Source organism: Grammomys surdaster, unplaced genomic scaffold (genome assembly GCF_004785775.1).
Source record: "Grammomys surdaster isolate TR1022 unplaced genomic scaffold, NIH_TR_1.0 174, whole genome shotgun sequence".
In the NCBI taxonomy this organism is placed as follows: domain Eukaryota; kingdom Metazoa; phylum Chordata; class Mammalia; order Rodentia; family Muridae; genus Grammomys; species Grammomys surdaster.
Genome location: NW_021604622.1, coordinates 6,933,179 through 6,944,330, shown reverse-complemented (window position 1 = coordinate 6,944,330; position 11,152 = coordinate 6,933,179). Strand labels below are relative to the sequence as shown.

The 11,152-nt window shown below is 37.8% G+C and overlaps 1 long non-coding RNA gene across 1 annotated transcript in view; it reads left to right on the top strand.

Moving 5' to 3' along the window:
• The first annotated feature begins 375 nt into the window (after positions 1-375).
• The window catches only part of LOC114621279, a 67,149-nt gene continuing 56,372 nt past the window's right edge, over positions 376-11,152 (top strand). Inside the window, exon 1 of the long non-coding RNA XR_003711409.1 lies at positions 376-403. This is a non-coding gene — a long non-coding RNA (uncharacterized LOC114621279). The remainder of the gene's footprint in view (positions 404-11,152) is intronic.

Sequence of the window (11,152 nt, the reverse complement as noted above, 5' to 3'; positions counted from 1 at the left end):
ACTAACTAGAAGAGGATAGATACGGCTGAATTCAAACAACAGATTTCCTTCTTTCCTTTAGAAGTGAGCTGCTTGAAACACTCACTGCAAACACAAACTGAATTTTCTTCACCTATGACCCTAAAAAGCTAAACAAAGTATTACAAATAAGAGGCACACAACTGAATATGAATTGTGCTGTCTGGGTTTTTGCCAGATTTCTATAAGCTAGAGGCATCTGAGAGGATAGAATCTTAATTGGGAAAATCCTTCCATTACAGTAGTCACTTGGCATCTCTGTATGGCATTTTCTTGATTAATAATTAACATAGAAGGTCCCAGCTCACTGTGAGCAGTGTCACCCTGGGCAATCAATCCTGGGTTGTATAAGAAAGCAAATGAGCAAGACATGGAGCACAAGCTGGTAAGGAGTATTCCATTCCTCCATGGCCTTTGCTCCAATTCCTGCTTCTCGATTCCTGCCTTGATGTCCTTTTGTGATAGACTGTAAGTTATAGATGAAATACCCCCATCACCTCTCCAAGTTGGTTTTGGTACCGTCTTCTCAAATTAGAAACAGTCACTCCACAGCCGGTTATACCATAGAATAAAATTGGCCAGAGGAAAAACCTGAACTTCTTTTTTTTTAAGATTTATTTATTTATTTATTTATTTATTTATTTATTTATTTATTATATGTAAGTACACTGTAGCTGTCTTCAGACACCCATATGAGGGCATCAGATCTCATTGTAGATGGTTGTAAGCCACCATGTGGTTGCTGGGATTTGAACTCGTGACCTCTAGAAGAGCAGTCAGTGCTCCTAACCACTGAGCCATCTCACCAGCCCAAACTTGAACTTCAATGTAATTATTTTAAAATTCTTGTAAGCATCAAATAAATATTACATAATGTACATGGGCAATGACAGGGGAAACATAAATAAGTTTGGTTCAGGAATATAAATATACATGCCAAAGATCTTTAGCTTGGTTAAGATGCCTACTTCTGTCACTATCTACCTTTGCTTAACTTGAACTACAATACTGAATGTCAGGTGTAACTATTATGTAAGATGTAAAAGGTGAAGATAGAAAACAAAACAAAACAAAACAAAACAAAACAAGACCTGGAACACTATGGATAATAAATCCTTTCAATTGGAGATGTCTTCCTTAATGACCTTGCCAACTATTTCACACAGCTCTCCTGCCTGTTCACACAAATATTGATCAGATCTTGGGTGTAAGCCTTCCAGCGGTGTGGGTCATAAAACATTTGGTTCCACATGCATAAATTATACTGTATTTTTCAGAATGCTGAAATTTTCAGAAAATGAAAGCCACACCTGAGATAAAGATTGTACAAAGATTCTGATTTGCTGACTGTTGTGCTATGGTTGTGGCGAGCTGGTGTTCTGAAACCTATAACCAATTTTTCTTGGGCTACGATTAGTAGCTTTGTGTCCTACAGAACACCATTATATTTACAATTGGAACCTCTTAGAATGGCTTAACATAGCTTCCACCAGCTCCAAAGCGAAGCACGTCAACCAGGAATAAGTAAAACCTGCAACAGAGCTTTCCATACTTTTGGGTAAACATACCAATATTATGTTCCCACCAATGTATTTGTAAAATGTCTTCTCATAGCTTTCTTCGTTCTATAACTATTAAAACTTCATGAAGGCACTTACACTTTAGAATATTTTATTTAGGGGCCAACTTCATCCACATTGCTGAGATAGGACCACATGTAGCTGGCAATTAACAATCCCTCATTCCCTTTGGTGGGAGAGATCTATTTGAACTAACAAGGCACACACATTTTTGTGATATCGTTTAAAAGCTGCTGCTTTGACAACATTTAACTACTCAACACATGATTACTTACCAAAGTAATCAAGCTAAAAGCTCGTCAGGCTGAGCTTTATCACTCTCGATTATGACTCTCGAGTCACCCTTCACTCCTCCCTGCTCTTACATTTAAAATTCTAAATTAGTTCCAACAAATGAATAGGCTCCCATCAAAACACTGAGATACTGATGGAATACAAAAAGATTCTAGTTAAATTGGGTTAAATGCAATAATACTTACTCTAACCATTGTCCTAGTTCTATTTCTGTTGCTATGGTAAACCATCATGACAAAAAGCAACGTAGGGGAGGATGGATTTATTTGGCTCAGCTCCAGGTCATAGTCGATTATTGCAGGGTAGTAAAGGCAAGAACACTTGCATCACATAATCAGTGCAGAGAAGAGGAATAAACAAAGAATATTTCTCCGCTTTCTGGCTGCTTCTTCGCCTCCTTTCCCTTTATACAGTCACAAGCAACAGAGAGACGTGCTCTGACGATCTAACAAGAAAGGTTCTGCCGAATCAGCCACTTGTTAACTCAAGAAGAAATTATATGAAGCCTCTGCTCTTTTTCCTGAAATCATGCAGTCTAGATTTTAAAAAGACATTAAGCGTTTTAAGTTATATTTATTTGTTTGTGTGTGAAGTGTATGCATTACAGGATAGTTTAATATTCTGTTCATTTATCACAATAATAGTAATAGGGTCTCCACTAGGACTTATGACCTATTTAGCCATAGGGTCTTGGTCCAATAATGGTGCCATATAAGTTTCTTTTTTCTCATGAAGCAGGGCTTAAGTCTGATTCCACAGTTTGTATTTTGACCTAAGGAAACAACCAACAGGAATTGGAATTGAATCCAGAGCGAATGAAGATCTCTGACACATGAATACATTGTGATGGGCTGAGTGTTTCTGTTTCTCCCAAATCCGTCTGTTGAAATCTTACCATCATGGAAGTAGAGTCTTTGGAGAGGTGATTGGGCAGAGGCGTAATGAATCGGATGTGTGCTCTTATAGAAGAGGTCTCAAAACTCAATCTTGCCTCTCCAGCCAATATAGGTTCTTGTCACACACTGAAGCCATCAACATCTTGATTTTGGACTTCTCTGCCACCAGAGCTGTGAGAAATGAATTTATAGCCACATAGTTTGTGATGTTGGTTGTAGTTTTTCCCCAAAGGAATTAGTAAGAAGAATTAGTAATTAGTAATTAGTTTCTTGTGTGTGCATGTTGTGTATCAACATTCATATCAAATCCTATACAAATTTCGATTTTATTTTAAGTTTTCTTTTAAATGTTTCAAAGCATAACAGAGTAAGAATGCCTTATAAGGAGTTGCAAAGCAACTCCAGAGACGTTAGAGCAGGACTCCGAAATGCCCCAGAACATGAGTCTGGCTCCCAACCCAGAACCTGCAGATACTCATCAACATTCTTGGTTGGAAGGATGAGAAAAACACGCCTCCTTTCCTCCTTACTTTCCTTGTCAGCTCTGACCAACCTGTGGCTTCTCTAATTATTAAATAGATGGAACAGTTGGGCAGCTTATCCAGGGAAGTGTGGGCTCTTCCTACACAGGGCTGGGGTTGTCTGAAACCATCATCTCCTGGTATTTTAGCACAAAGGGCAGTATTCATTTCCAGTCTCCAGCAACACATTCACAAGTTGGCCCCATAATTAACTAAATAGGCCCCTTCATTTAGGAGTGCCCAAGTCCTGGAGTCCGTCCTGTCAGACTCATCTCTTCTAGCCTATTTACTGGGAAAGAAGAGCCGTTTACAAAGGCAAACTTATCTTTGACATGAATCAACACACTAACATGAGTTTCCAATTAGCATTAATAGCCCATGTTCTAGTTTCTCATCTGTCCCCACTCTGAGACTCTCCAGGTCTATACTGTTTCATTTGTATCCCTTTTGGGCACTCTACTACCTGCTACCCTGAAATATACAGCTGCTAAGGAAATATTTTCCCTGGATCCCAGATCCTCAAGCCAAGAGACATGGTGAGTTAGCCCTGGGGCTCTGCAGGAAAATATCTTAATAAAGTACAGTGATATGGTGAGAATTTGCCTATGTCAGAATGCCTCCTTCCCCTGAGGGCTTTGCTATGTTGGGGAGAATGGGTCAGAGTGACATGGCTCTTAATATCAGAACATTTCCTCACATCCTAATGCCTTTAATGATATCAGTTCATTGATATCGGTAGTGACTCAGTGAAATTAATTTATTAAACATGTATTGATGTCTACAGTCAGTAAGATCAATGTCTATATAGTAATGAAAACAAACAAACAAACAAACAAACAAACAAACAAACAAACTGATCCTGTTGATGCTTACCAAGAAAGCAGGCTCAGTCATAAAGAACAGATACCTCACAGTACAGAAGATGCTTTCAGGTAGATTTTCTCTCTCTCTCTCTCTCTCTCTCTCTCTCTCTCTCTCTCTCTCTCTTTCTCTCTCTCTCTCTCAATCTTATAAACTACCAAATTCCCCTTTGTATATTTACCAGGACTTTATAGAAAAGTCTTTATAGAAACCTCAAAGTCAGAAAATCTTGGATGACATAAAACCTCTGACTACTAGTAAGAAACAAAGGCATTATTGTTGAAATGGAGCTGAAATGTTCTGTAGCTCAGATTCACCTGGAGGGTGAGGTGAGTGATGGCCCTTGGGGAGATCTTAGCATGCTCACTGAGAAAGCCAGGAAGGACTCTCCATCGCATCAGGATTTTAGTGGTTCAGCCCACTACTAGTGTGCTTACTTGGCTGGGATTCAAGTCTGAACTGACCAGAAGCCTAAGTATGCCTACATCTCGATATTTATATAAGCCAGCCAGCTGTTTAACAGTTTCTCCAAAACAAAACAAAATGAAACGAAAACAAAAACAACACAAACAAAAAAAAATCCTAAACACTAAAACAGAGCATATTTCCCTAAGGAAGTTGAAAATATAATAGACACTCATTGATCTACCAGCCACAGAAGCTTTCTATTTAATCCTCAGAGAAACGCTGTAAATGGGAGAAGAAGCCATACTAAGGGTAGGACGCATTACAAATCCAACTCCCTTAGTTAATAGGAATAATTGGCTATTTACAGGGAGAGAATTAAGAGAGTAAGCTACGGAGGATTATGAAAGCCAGTACCACTATATCTGTGGCAATTTCTAAGCCCGTATTTTTCCTTGCTGAAGCAGTAGCTTAGATTTTTTTATGCACTGTCAGGAGTAGGTGGCATGAACAGCTTTCTCTTATTTAACCTTGGTATATCATACACCTCACTAACAGCTGCAGAGGATGGGGGAGGGGGGGATAGAGTAGAGTGTGCTTGAGACCTTTTCAAAATAGTAGAGGAGGAGGTTAGAATGGCATTGGAGAGGACCATAGCGAGGACTTGGGCTTTCAACTTGATGAGACAGGATGATGTCAATGAATTTTGAATGGAAGAGTCACATGATCTTACTTTGGCTCACCAGGCCTATCATGTTTAAGAATAGTCTTTTTGGTTGGGAGGGCATGGTAACAAAACCCCTACATTCTCAACCCTAGTAGCTCAAGGCAAGAACATCATGAGTTTGAGGCCAGCCTGGGCTACAGAAATACTGTCTCAAAAAGTAAGTGCAAAAACTAAAATCCTCAAAAATGAAAGTAAACAACAACAAAAAAATATTCTTAATGAAAGCAATAGAAGCCGGGCAGTGGTGGCGCACACCTTTAATCCCAGCACTTGGGAGGCAGAGGCAGGCGGATTTCTGAGTTAGAGAGTTCGAGGCTAGCCTGGTCTACAGCGTGAGTTCCAGGACAGCCAGGGCTACATAGAGAAACCCTGTCTTGAACCCCCCCCCAAAAAAAAAAAGAAAGAAAGAAAGAAAGAAAGAAAGAAAGAAAGAAAGAGAGAAAGCAATAGAAATGCAGCAGGCTCAATTAGAATATTGTAATGATGAAGATAAATGTGATATGTAAGACTGAGAGAATGGGAGAAGAAACCACAAGGCGTGCTTGGATTTCTTATGTGTAAATTGTTTAACAATTGGCTCTTACACTTTATGCAAGCTGTCTGGAGTCAAATGAGGCAGTCTAAATTTCTGGGAACATAAGGAGACAGCTAACGGTCCATTAATGGATGAATGGATAAGGAAAAAGGATTATACATATACCACAGCCAAATATCAACCAAAGAGAGGAAATCAAGACATATAGCAATGAGGACAAATTTACAGAACATGATGCTATGTGGAAGCAGTAATTTACAAATACTGTTTGATTTCTCTTGTACATGGAATACCAAATATTTAATTTTACAGGAATGGTCTCATGATCATTACCAAGGGCTTATGTTATTGGGCTGATTGAGACAATAAGGAACATGAGACTTTGTTTAAATAGGAAAAAATAGTTCAAAGGGTTAAAGTACCTCTAGTAACCACATAAATGATAATTATATGACTCATGTATTAATCATGTAAATTTGGATATTATAAGATATACATAAATTTCAAAAACATCATGCATAACAGTAAACACATAACATTTCACCTGTAAAATAAATGAAAACATAAGAATTTGTTAAACCTTTTGATGAATTTCTCTTTCTAGATATCTTAGAAATTCTGTTATTTAAGAAAATCAAAGCAAAGTTTAACCAAGAGAATACTCATAGCCTACAATGTCTTATTGCAAGGGAATATTTATTCTTACATAATTATGTGATTATAAAATCATACATATTGATATGTTATGGTCATTAGTTCATAGGTATATTTAACAATAGTCTTTCATCCTGATTGAACTGAGAGAAAATTTCATTGATATGAATAATATGAAACCTAGCTACACAGTATCAAGTAACAGGTCTTATTCCCTCATTAATCTAGTTACACTCCATGTCTGTTCTGTTTCATGAACTTATAACGTTTTAGTCGCATCAAGTTAAATACTGTTCCTGAAGACTAACAGACACCAACACATCTATATTTTCTTCTTGACACTGAGTAGAAATTCCAGAGCTCCCGCTGAGGTCTCTGAGCCACAGTGCATTTTTAATAATCAGAAACGTCCTCAGACAGCATTTTTTCAGAAAGGTCTTCGCTATCCAGTTCTACACAGCCACCTCTGTGCCTACCACTCTTGCACCAGGTTTCTGTTCCTTTGTAACAATATACATGATACCAGATATGATACTTATTTCCTTCACATATTTTTCATCTGACAAAATATTCATCCAGTTAAAACCTAAGCTCCACCAGTAACAGGAGATATACCTTTCTAGGTTCTGACTTTCAGCCAGGCCTCCTACCTAGCAGTTAGCAGGGTGACATATCTCTAACGTTGATATTTTAAGTCCCAATTTTGAAATGAATGGTGTTGATTAACAAATATTTTAAACCATTTAGGGAAAGTTTTAAGCTCAAAACTATGAATTATGAAGAATTCTTGCACATAAGTCACAATGACACATCCATTATGGACGAACACCTTATCGCGTACTTCTGATTTCTCATTGCCTTCATCCCATCCATGCAGAATATTGGTTATTTACTGCTAAGAAAGTCAGTGAACACAGCACAATACCAAAGACAGTTGTTGATTGTCTTTGGTATAATAGTTGAAATCAGAAAACTGATATGGATATAGTAACATTGCCTGAACTTTGCCTATTACCAGTTGTCTCACTGATATCTCTTATAGAAAATTTGTTTCTCTGCTCCTGGATCACACAGTGGGTTTGTCTGGGCTGCTCTAGGACAATATCTGTGTCTTGAATGACTTTGATATTTTTCAGTACAGTCCTCAGCTTGTTATTTTTTCTTGATGCTTGCTCAGGATTAGATTCAGAGGAGAGATGTGTTTCTTTGAGGAATATGATGTCAGAAAGTATACACTATCTGTCACATTACAGTATTGACTTTCATGACTTGCTTGTGCTGATGAATATGTTTGTCTACTCTAAAACTATCACTCTCCCCTTGATCTATGGAAGGATGCTTTGAGATTACATAGAAAACTTTGTTTCTCATAAAAATAATTCTGCCCACTCATTTTATTCACAATTCTCCTCCTCCTCCTCCTCTTCCCCCTCTTCCTCCTCCTCCTCCTCTTCTTGCATTTCAGACCTCTGACCTTTGCACAAGATCATACCCCATTAATGATGCTAGCCAGCCTCATTTATTGCTACGGTGGGAGTGAGTTGTTTTTCCACTTCCATAATATGCATGAAGTATTTGTACTATCAGAGTGTTCTTATGAGTTTATGTTTATGTATGTAAAATCTCTTGGGATTTACTCTATCGTTGATTTTGGTGCTTGTTTGTGTATGGTTAGGCTGATGAGAGTCTTTCATGGAACTTCTTGAGGTTTTCATTCCTTCTCCATCACTACTTGATCCTTTGTTTCTACCCAACATACACAACACACACACACACACACACACACACACACACTGTTCTAATCTCAGCTTGAACCTGCACCCATCCTCCTCCTCTTCTCCCCCTGTGTGTTAGCTACTAAGTCCAATTAGTGTTGCTCATATATCTGTAGGCATGGGGATGTCTGATTAAGCATCAATAACCTATTAGGGAGGACACCCTCAAAAAAGAATGATTCATCTCCCCCCAGCAGCTACCACACTTCAATAGCTCCTCAGTTAGAGGAAGGGCCAGGAAAATCCTTCCTTGTCTATCCAGGAATCTTGGCTGACTATCTTAAACAGCTGCTGTTGAGTTAATGAGCACAACAGCCACGTCAGGTCTACAAGACAGCATTTTGCAGCTCTCTTCCCCTCCTCCAGTTCTTGCATTCTTTCAGTGGAAGCTGGGATACTTTGAAGATGTAATATTTAGGGTTGAGTACTTAACCTCTTATTCTCAGCAAAAGACAAAGTGTTGAGAAACAATAGTACTGAGAATAATTTTGAGGGAAGTTCTTCTTATGTAGCTTCAAATCTACCCAAATGCTGGGATTGTCACAGGCACCCTGGTGCCTGGCACCAATGAACTCTTACATACAAGGTATGTCTGTAAATATGATCACCTTTTTCAAGTTTGCATCTCATTTATTGTCTTGTCTTACGTCATCTCTATGTTGACAGAACATGCACATGTTTCTACTTTTCCATCCTTCTGCTCATATTTGCTTTAGTGTTATGTATATGATAAAATACACTAAATGCTTATCACCAGTCCCACTGGTAAGATTTTGAAGCCCTATATTTATTCAAACAAAGTCCATCCTTGAATAGATTAGTTTTCCATTGTATAAAGATCTGGATACAAAAATCTATGGTTCATAATTTTTCCTAATATTTACATAGCTGTTCTGTCATTTGTATTTTATATGTTTTAAGTAATTTTATGTCAGTCTCTCTATTTTTTTAACTTCCTTGTAAATCATTGGATATTTCTGAGAAAATTACCTTCTCAACTTTGAAATCTGATTCTCCTGGCTCTGTCTTTAACCTGACTGTTGCTGGTTCATTTTACCAGGTGTACTAACTTGTATGTAGAATCAGGTCTTTGGTTGTCTCTGGAGTTTTCTTCATGATTAAAATATAATTTAAATATAAAGCTATGTCCTTGGACTCTAGTATGGTATTTGTTTTTCTTTATTGTTTATCTTCCATTTCGACCGCTTTCTCTCTGTTTCTTTGTGCACGGTTCTTCTTGTTTTCACTTTTGTAATCTTTTGTTTTCCTGGTTTGATATCCCATAATATTATCACTTGAGCTTGTGGTCTCTTGAGGGTTCGGCAGTCTGCTCCTCTTGTTCTGATACTTTCCTGCATTCCTTGTCTTTTTTCTGAGTTCAGTCAATTTCTTCCGAGAGTCATGGCTTCCTGTTAATTTTGTTTCTGATCTTTGAACATCTGCAAAGGCTTGTTCAAGAATTCTAAATCAGATGAGGGGGGTTGTGTATTCTTTTTCTTCTGTTTTGTGATGCTTTCTAGGGAGAAATTTCCATCTGGTGAAATACTTTGATTCTGGTTTTGTAACTTTATAGTAACTTTTACATGGTACATTCACTTCTTTATAATCCGTCTCGTTTAGGCATTGGTGGCTTGCAAAATTTTTAGTTAAATAGTGCCCTCTTCTGTCTATGTAGCAACTGCTGGATTTGATGAGGAGGGGGCTGAGGAAATGGAGTAATTTTTCACTAAGGAGTAAACTTTGTAAATTTTTATACTACAGTCCATGAAGCGTTTTCTTGCTCTTTCTTTCTTTCTTTCTTTCTTTTTTTCTTTCTTTCTTTCTTTCTTTCTTTCTTTCTTTTTCTTTCTTTCTCTCTCTCTCTCTCTTTCTTTTTTCTTTCTTTCTTTTTTTCATAACTTTCATCCTGTGAGTCTGCCTTAATTTATTTAGTTTCTCTTGATGAGAATTTCAGTTTTGCACATATTGTCAAATGGACTGGCACGAAGACTATACTGAAGCACACTTCCCAGTTGTGTCTACACTATGATATGTCCTCACAGCTTCACTAATGTCTATCATCAAACCTATTGATATCCTCATGTTCCTGGATGTCTCTGAAGTAGCTGAGAAGTTTTCTTAAGATTTGTGACTTGTGTTGGTCAGGGCTAGGAATTGTATGTCCCTGGTAAGCACTCTACCAACTTGGGGTATCCCTAGCCTCCCCTTTAACGCTTAGAACCCTTTTGTAGTTTCTTTCTTATGAACTATATTTTCACAGATTTAACTCTAACGTGGGCTGTATCTAAGTACTCCTTTGAATCTGGAATTGGGGCTTGTTATGAATTCAGTTCTAGCCTTTGCCTATGAACAGACACGAAGAAAAACAATTAAATTAGACAGGATGGACATTTGCTCTGAGGGGAAATTTTCAGAGGCTCTCCTAATCTAAGCAAGTTCATTTACCCCCAGTTTTGAACTGGCTCGAGGCTGAGTAACTGAGCTAGATATTTATATGGTTTTAAGATAAAGTGTCCTGGGAAACTGCAATGTCAGTTTCTGCTGGAACTGGTATCACAATATGCAACATGATCATCCAGCTCAATAGTCACGAGTAAAATAGAACTTAGAGGAAGCTGACTGCAGGAAGGAAGCAGGAAAGACACTGAGTAAGAATCAGAAATAATAGATGCTCCAATTCCATGGAGGCCATCAACAAAATGCTCATTTTGTTTCAGTGTTATTTGAAATTTTCAATACATGTTTCTTAAGATTGTCTACTATAGCCTTTAGAAATAAATTACCCTTTACTTTAAATTAATTGATTGGCTTTATTGTCCATGATTGCAATACTGTTTCTGTGAAAAGCATTAAATTGTGTGACTCATTACCTCAAAGGAGTAATTA